The sequence below is a fragment of the Haemorhous mexicanus genome, chromosome Z, assembly GCF_027477595.1.
Source record: "Haemorhous mexicanus isolate bHaeMex1 chromosome Z, bHaeMex1.pri, whole genome shotgun sequence".
NCBI classification, from domain to species: domain Eukaryota; kingdom Metazoa; phylum Chordata; class Aves; order Passeriformes; family Fringillidae; genus Haemorhous; species Haemorhous mexicanus.
The window spans coordinates 30,412,582-30,419,498 of NC_082381.1; the positions used below are offsets into that span (position 1 = coordinate 30,412,582).

The following is a 6,917-nucleotide window of genomic DNA, read 5'->3' on the forward strand; positions in this document are numbered from 1 at the left end:
CCTTCCCTTGCCCAGCCTGAGTGCAGGTGGGGCATGTGCTGGCCATGGCCGGAGATTTCCATGGCCAAAATCCTCCAGCATTTCCATCTGCTCATGGCTTTGGGTAGCACAAATCACACAACAGCCATCGCAGCTGACAAATGGCTTTTCTTGCAGATTGCCACAGCCGCACTGCTGATCCACAAATCCACCAGAATCAATTTCAGTTGAAAAATGTCATTTATTACAAACTGCTACACCCATGCTGACAATACAGAACTAAACAGATCTCAATTTAGGGTAAAACCAGCAATTTATTAGATTATTACAACCTGTCTATGTAAAAATATACAAAAACCAAGTTCACTTAACCAAACTTGATTTATTGCTAGCCTCCACTATACGCAACTCACTATACACAAAGATCAATTAGGCGTTTAACAACTTAATTTATTACATATTACTACAAATGCAGACCCCATATAGAAATACAAAAATATGCATTCCCTCTCTAAATACCCCAACAAGAATTCCATAGTTATGCAACTATACATCTATAAACAGAATTTAATACATACATACATGAACATATATAAAAATAAATCTATAACAATCTAACGATGTAAATATAGATTAAATATTATAGATTATATAAAATATATATATAAATACTTCAACCACAACTATTTTTAAATATACAAATATTACTGTACCAGTCTAAATACCAATCCAACTGTATCCATACAAATATACAGCTATGCATCTGGAAACATATGTAAATATATTTAAATACAAATACATCAATATACAATTAAAAATATAAAAATAGGCATCTGTACCAATACAAATACCAATACACTAGTTTTAAAAGATATATACTGAAAACTACATTGATAAATATAAACACCTACAAAGCTGTACACATATGGAAAAATAACTAAACACAGATATTACAACATACATAAAAAAGTAGATACGTATTTACATAAATACGTAACTGCAAACCTGTATGTATATATCTATACGTACATAGATAGAGAGTACATTCATAAAAATAACAAGATACATACAGAAATATACCAATACAAATAGCAAGCTACATATGAAAATATGCATGTAATTATCAGTAACTCCATGCTAGTCCATATATAATTAAACAGCACAAAAAGAAGAAGGATCCCAGCTGCCTCATCTTCAAAGCCTCTCCCTCGGTCTTCTCCTCCCGTGCAGAGCAGCTCTCCTGGACAGGGACAGCAGATGGGACATCTGGCAAGCAAAGGGAACACTGAGTGAGTACGGGAACGTTTCCCTTGGCAGCAGCTGCACTTCCATCACGGAAGAGGAAATCTCAGAGCCTCCCCAGAAGGGTTGGAAAGAAAAAGCAGGCGAGCGGGCCAGGCTGTGGTGAGCGCAGCCGCGGCGGGACCGTCCCGCAGCCCCGGCAGCCAGGCACAGGCAGCACAGATGCCGAGCCCTGCCGGCACAGCTGCCTTGGCCAAGGACAGCCCCTGTGCCGGCCGGGGCAGCTGCGCTGAGCGGCCCCAGCACGGGCAGGGCCCGCTCCTGCCCCGCCGGGCAGTGCCCACGGCCACAGCCCACGCCACCCTCAGCCCCACCCTGCCTGCCCGGGCCTGTGGCCTCACCCAAGCTCTCTCCAGGGTGGCAGCAGCAGGTCCCCATTCCCTGCTCCTGCTGCTGGCCTTCAGCTTCTCTCTGCTGGCTCCCATCAGGCTCTGGCTGTCCTCAAGGTCTTCCATGCAGCTGGGGAAAAAGTGGAGGCTCTGGAATTGGTTCCAAGGCCTGGCAGAGCTGCAGTCCTGGAGCCCTCTGTGCTCCCTGCTGGCCCCCTCCATCCCCCTCAGCCCCGCCATGCTCTCACTGAAGCCCCAGCCCCCTTCCGTTTCTTCAGCCCCTCACAGTCCTCTCACCCCCCTCAGTCCCTTCTGACCCATCCCGTCCCCCTTAGACCTGCCAGCCCCTCAGCCTGTGCCACTTCCCTGTCACCTCAGTGCCACCATCAGCCTCGGCTGCCCCACAGCCCCCAGCCCCAGCAGCAGCTCAGGCTCCCCGTCCCTTCAGCGCCACCGCCCCCTCAGCCCCCTCAGCCCCCTCTGTCTCACCGTCCTTCAGCAGCTCCTCAGGGGACAGTGCCTGGGGCCAGCGGCAGCTCCCACCGCTCCAGGGACAGCCGGGGCTGGAAGTGCTGCTCTGGCCGGCCCGGCCGCCACCTCGGACCCAGCACAGGGAGAGGGGACACAGGGGGCACAGGGGGAAAAGCAAGAGGTGAGAAAGGCAGGTGAAGGGGGAAAGAGGTAAAAAATGCAGCCTAGGCCTAGGCAAACCGCAACCTATTCATCTAAACATTCATATCCTTCTTACTCTATAACTATACTCATTTATAAATGAAACTTCATCTATATTTTTTTTTTGGACTCTACACAAAAAAATTTAAACTCTGAAAATCTATAAAGGTAAATTTATAATAAAATATATCACTTGTCTAACTGAATACATATCCCCATTTAACTCTACAGATCTATCAATATATGCACATATAAACAGAACACTCTAATCTGTAAACAGAACTATACCCTTTGATAAGTAAAATCATAGGAATCTATAAACATATTTACAAGCAGAGGAATTCTACCTGCCCGATGGTCACGGGCTCTCCTCTGTCTCCTCCTGCCACGCAGGGCAGCCCTCCTGGAGATGTTGGTCAGATGGCATCTGGGAAGCCAAGGGAACGCTCAGTCAATATTGGCCCTTGTGCACCTTTCCCTTGGACAGCAATTCTCCTTCTACCAGGGACTGTCAAAGATGGCCTGAAAGGCAGACTCTTACTTGGCAATTTGAAGCATGCCCTTAAAAGAACAGGGACCATTCCAAGTGTTCAAAAGCGTGTTTCAAAACACTGAAGGATCTCAATAAAGTCTCAGCACTCGCAGTGCAAAGGGCACCCACGAGAGCTTGAAACACACACAGAGCCCCAGGAGCCACAAAGAAGCCCAGCCTTGTTCTTTCTCTGTGCTGACAGACAGACCTCAGTCCTCACTGAAATGCCTGAAGCTGAGGGCTGCTGGGAGCTGAGTCATGAACCAGCTCCATTACCAGGGCCATCTACCAACTGCCCCCTGCAGCGAGCAGCAGCTGCTCCAACTCGACCGTCGGCTCTGGCAGGAAGGGCTGCGAGGGACAGAGCTCCCTACGAGGCCTGCAGGCTGCACCAGCTTGGCTAAGGAATGGATCCAAAGCGCTCCCTCTCTCCTCTTAGGTCTCCCTAATCAGGGCTCATTTAAGTTTCCATTCTGATACTGGACTGACTGTGATGTTTCACTTGGCTGGCCTCTGATGTTCTGCTCCTTGTTTTTCTGGTGGGTCAGCACCAATACCAGCAGACTGGTACTACACTGAGTCAGTGATCTGGACTTCTAGCCTGACTTTTTGCTCTTTTTTTCCCCTGTTCCTTCAAGAGTCGCTCAGCCTGGCCTGCCCTGTCAGCCAGCAGCAAATTTATCCACCGACTTCAGCACAAAGCTGGGACACCCAACTTGGTGACACAACTCCCCCAAGGTCGGCTTTATTCCCTGCTCTCTTGCCACGGCACAGGACTCAGTGCCAGAACCTCTGGAGAAGTGTGGAGGGCAGGGCTAAGGCAGCTTGTGCCAGTGCAGGATTTGAACTCAAGGCACCAGGAAGCACCAAGCCTGCTCAGAGCAGCCATCTCACACCTCTCTAAACCAGTGAGGGCTCTGTCCTTACCAGGCTCCTCGGGCTCCTGGGAACCGTTCCTGCAGCTCTCGGTGCCAGATGCAGCTTCCTCTGCTGCAGCTCTGTCCACAGGCTCCCCTCCTGAGGAATCGGGGGCAACACTGACATTGTCCTGAGCAGAAAAACAGAAAGAAAGGAACCCAAAGATCACTCACTATTTTCCTGGAAACACATCAGGGATACGATAACTCTCCTTCTCCACTCCCAAAAGACATGGAGCACGGAGGAGGGAACACTGCCCATACGGTTCACATGAGCAGCCTTTTAAACTCAGGATTCAGGTGGCCAAGGTGAAACTGAAGCTCTTACAAAATGACCTTTGAGACAAAACATGCGCACAGGAAACCAGAAGACACCAAGTGAGGGGACGTGCCCTCAAGCTCTGACCCTGGCTCATGCCAGAGCTGGGAGAAATCAGCCAGCAGAAAGCCAGGGGCTCTCCCTGCTGCCAGCAAGGACAGAGCTCGCTGCCAGCCCTGCCCAGGGCTGGGTGCTGCAAACCCCCACACAAAGCACACATTTCTGCTTGGGCGTCTCACCACCCCCGGCCAAGCGCTCACACAACCCAGCACGAGGTGGTGCTTTTTGGAGCCCTCTGCTGCTGCCCCATGGGTATGATCCAGGCAAACATTCATGCACCCAGGCCATTCCAAGGATCACATTTGTGATCACGGGCAAAAATCTGGACATTGGGACAGCGGGAAAAAAACCCAACCAAAAAGACAGGAAAAGCCAGAAAACGAGGTAGTGTTTCTATTCCACCGAGGAAGTAAATGTCCACAATGAAACACCTGCAAATTACCTTTGGACACAAGGATATTCTCACTATGACCAGTTCCAGAATATTCATCTCTTCTGCGACAGCACAGCCATCAAAACCCCTCAAGATTCTAAAGATGGTTCTGAACCTGCAACATTTCCTTTTATTACGGAATAAAATGCTTCTGAAAACTGCTAAGTCTGACTTTACAGAAGACAAAAGTGATGCTACTTGAGAAAAAGGTATTGGTAAATCCAAAAAAATCCCTCTCCCCACCTTGAGTCTGCCCTGGCTCATAATCATAAATGTACTGCAGGCAATGGGTCAGCACATGAATAAAAAGAGAGACATTCTTTGGCCAACACGTATAATAATCAGCAAAAGGACAGAGAGCTGCAGCTCCAGCCCCAGCCACAGCTCTGGGAGCACATACACGCACGGCAGGGCTCACACAGCAGCAGCTACAGCTGCAGTCCTGCCCTTGCCTTGCCTGGCCTTGGCCTTCCCACCCAAAAGAGGCACAGCCCACACCTGCTGCTGGAACAGAGGCACCTCTGGCATGCCCCTCCCTGCACGGGACACTTGGCCTTCAGTGGCAATTCTGCAAACAATCTTCTCATCTTTCCCAGCAAGAAAAACCTCTTTTTCAATTCTTCTTCATTCCCTCTCTCAGAAATCTTTCTTCAGCAAAAAGAATAACTAAATCATGATGAAATAAGTTCAATTAAAGAAGCCGTTGCTTCTCCGCCATGTAACCACGTTTGAAAGCTCTCAGTCCAGCCCCTTTTATCCCCATCCAATGCAATTACCTGAGCAGAGGGAGATCTTTCAGACAGGGACATCCTGATCTCCCGAATCATCTTCTCGACGGCAAGGCCTAGATCTGCTGGCGACCATCCCTCCTGCCCAGGTGCGCTCTGTGCTGAGCTGCAGGCCGTCGATGCTGCACAAGCCGCACTGCCGGCTGGAGCGCTGGGCCCTGAAGTGCCCGGGGTGGCTGCAAGAATCCAAACGCGTTGGTCAGGCTCCACAATGTGGCTGGGGGACAGAGAGCTCGAGTGCTGCCTTGGATCAAACATCACGGGAAGCAGCCAGGAAAACCAGGCAGAGAATCTTTTGGCCTCCTAGGTGCCCCTTCCCGGTAGGCTTGACAACTTCTGGCCGACAGTGAGAGAGCCTTATGGAAAACTACTTCAAAGGGTCACTTTTCCTAACCTTTGGCAAAAGCGAGGCTACAAGTCTTTTCCTACCTCGTGGGTCGTAGGCTGGGGGCTGCTGCTCCCTGGGGAGCTGCCGGACGCTGCAGGGATGGATGCCGAGTACGCTGCGCTCGGCCGGAGGCAGCTGCTCCCCGTAGAGCTCCTGCAAGTGGCTGCGGGGCCCCTCCCGGCCGAGCGGCAGCGGCCGCTCCCCGTGGAGCCCGAGGAAATGGCAGGGCGGGATGCCGAGCACCCCCCGCTCGGCGGGCGGCGGCCGCTCCCCGTAGAGCTCCTGGAAGCGGCTCGGCCCCTCCCGCCGGGCCGGCCTCGGCTGGTCCCTGTGCAGCAGGTGGAAGCTGCAGGGCGGGCGCCGGACGAGCAGCGGCCGCTCCCCGGGGGGCTGCTGCAGGCGGCCGGGCCGGGGGCTGCGCAGCTCCCGCCCGTCCGGCAGCGGCCGCGCCCCGGGCAGCTGCTGGGAGCCGCTGGGCGGGCGCCGGCGGCCCTCCCGCCCCGCCGCCGGCCGCTGCCTGTTGGCCGCGCTGCGGCGCTTGATGCGCAGCAGGAGGTTGGGGCGGTCGCGGCGAAAGCAGGGGTTGCTGTAGTGTAGCCAGGCTCCGGCATCGCCCGGCGCAGCCGAGCCGAGCCAGCCCGGCACCTTGTGGAAGCCGTAGCGGTAGAGCTGCCGCACGAAGCTGCGGAACTGCGTGGCCCGGAAGGTGTGCGGCAGCGGGGCCCGCCCATCGCCACCGCCCCTCTGGGCGTCGCCCGAGCTGAGCAGCTCTCGCTCGAAGAGGGAGCGGTCGATGAGCAGCCCCGTGGCCCGGCTGTCCCAGCGCACGGAGCGGACGCGGGGACTGTTGGCCAGGCGCCAGAGCTTGGCGGGGAAGGTGCTGGCGCGGAGCCCGGCGGGCAGCGGCAGCTCCGCCATGGCGTCGATCGCCGACTGTGGCCGCAACGCCCGCGGCGCAACGGCCGCGGCTGCGCCGGCGGCGCGCGGCCTGAGTGGGGCGCTGCGCTCGGGCCCGCGCGCGCCCAGCGCGGCCCCGGCGCGGGCCGGACTTGGCGGGGACGAGCGCGGCAGAGCCGGGGCTGCGGGCACAGCGCGGGCGGGGCGGCTCCGGGGCCGGCCGGGCTCGGCTCCGCAAACCCTCTCTTTCTCCGCCTGCAGTCATCCTGCTGCCTTTGCTTTGCAATGCAGCCCCAAAGCA

The 6,917-nt window shown here is 54.2% G+C and overlaps 2 long non-coding RNA genes across 2 annotated transcripts; both read right to left on the reverse strand.

The window, feature by feature from the left end:
* Positions 1–200: 200 nt before the first annotated feature.
* On the reverse strand, positions 201–2,283 carry LOC132322251 (uncharacterized). The gene is made up of 3 exons (XR_009485057.1): positions 2,100–2,283; positions 1,623–1,740; positions 201–1,245 (listed from the first exon to the last, which is right to left on the reverse strand). It is a non-coding gene; the product is annotated as an uncharacterized LOC132322251 (long non-coding RNA).
* Positions 2,284–2,303: 20 nt separating this feature from the next.
* LOC132322252 (uncharacterized) lies at positions 2,304–5,452 on the reverse strand. The gene is made up of 3 exons (XR_009485058.1): positions 5,320–5,452; positions 3,742–3,862; positions 2,304–2,709 (listed from the first exon to the last, which is right to left on the reverse strand). It is a non-coding gene; the product is annotated as an uncharacterized LOC132322252 (long non-coding RNA).
* Between the last annotated feature and the right edge of the window lie 1,465 nt (positions 5,453–6,917).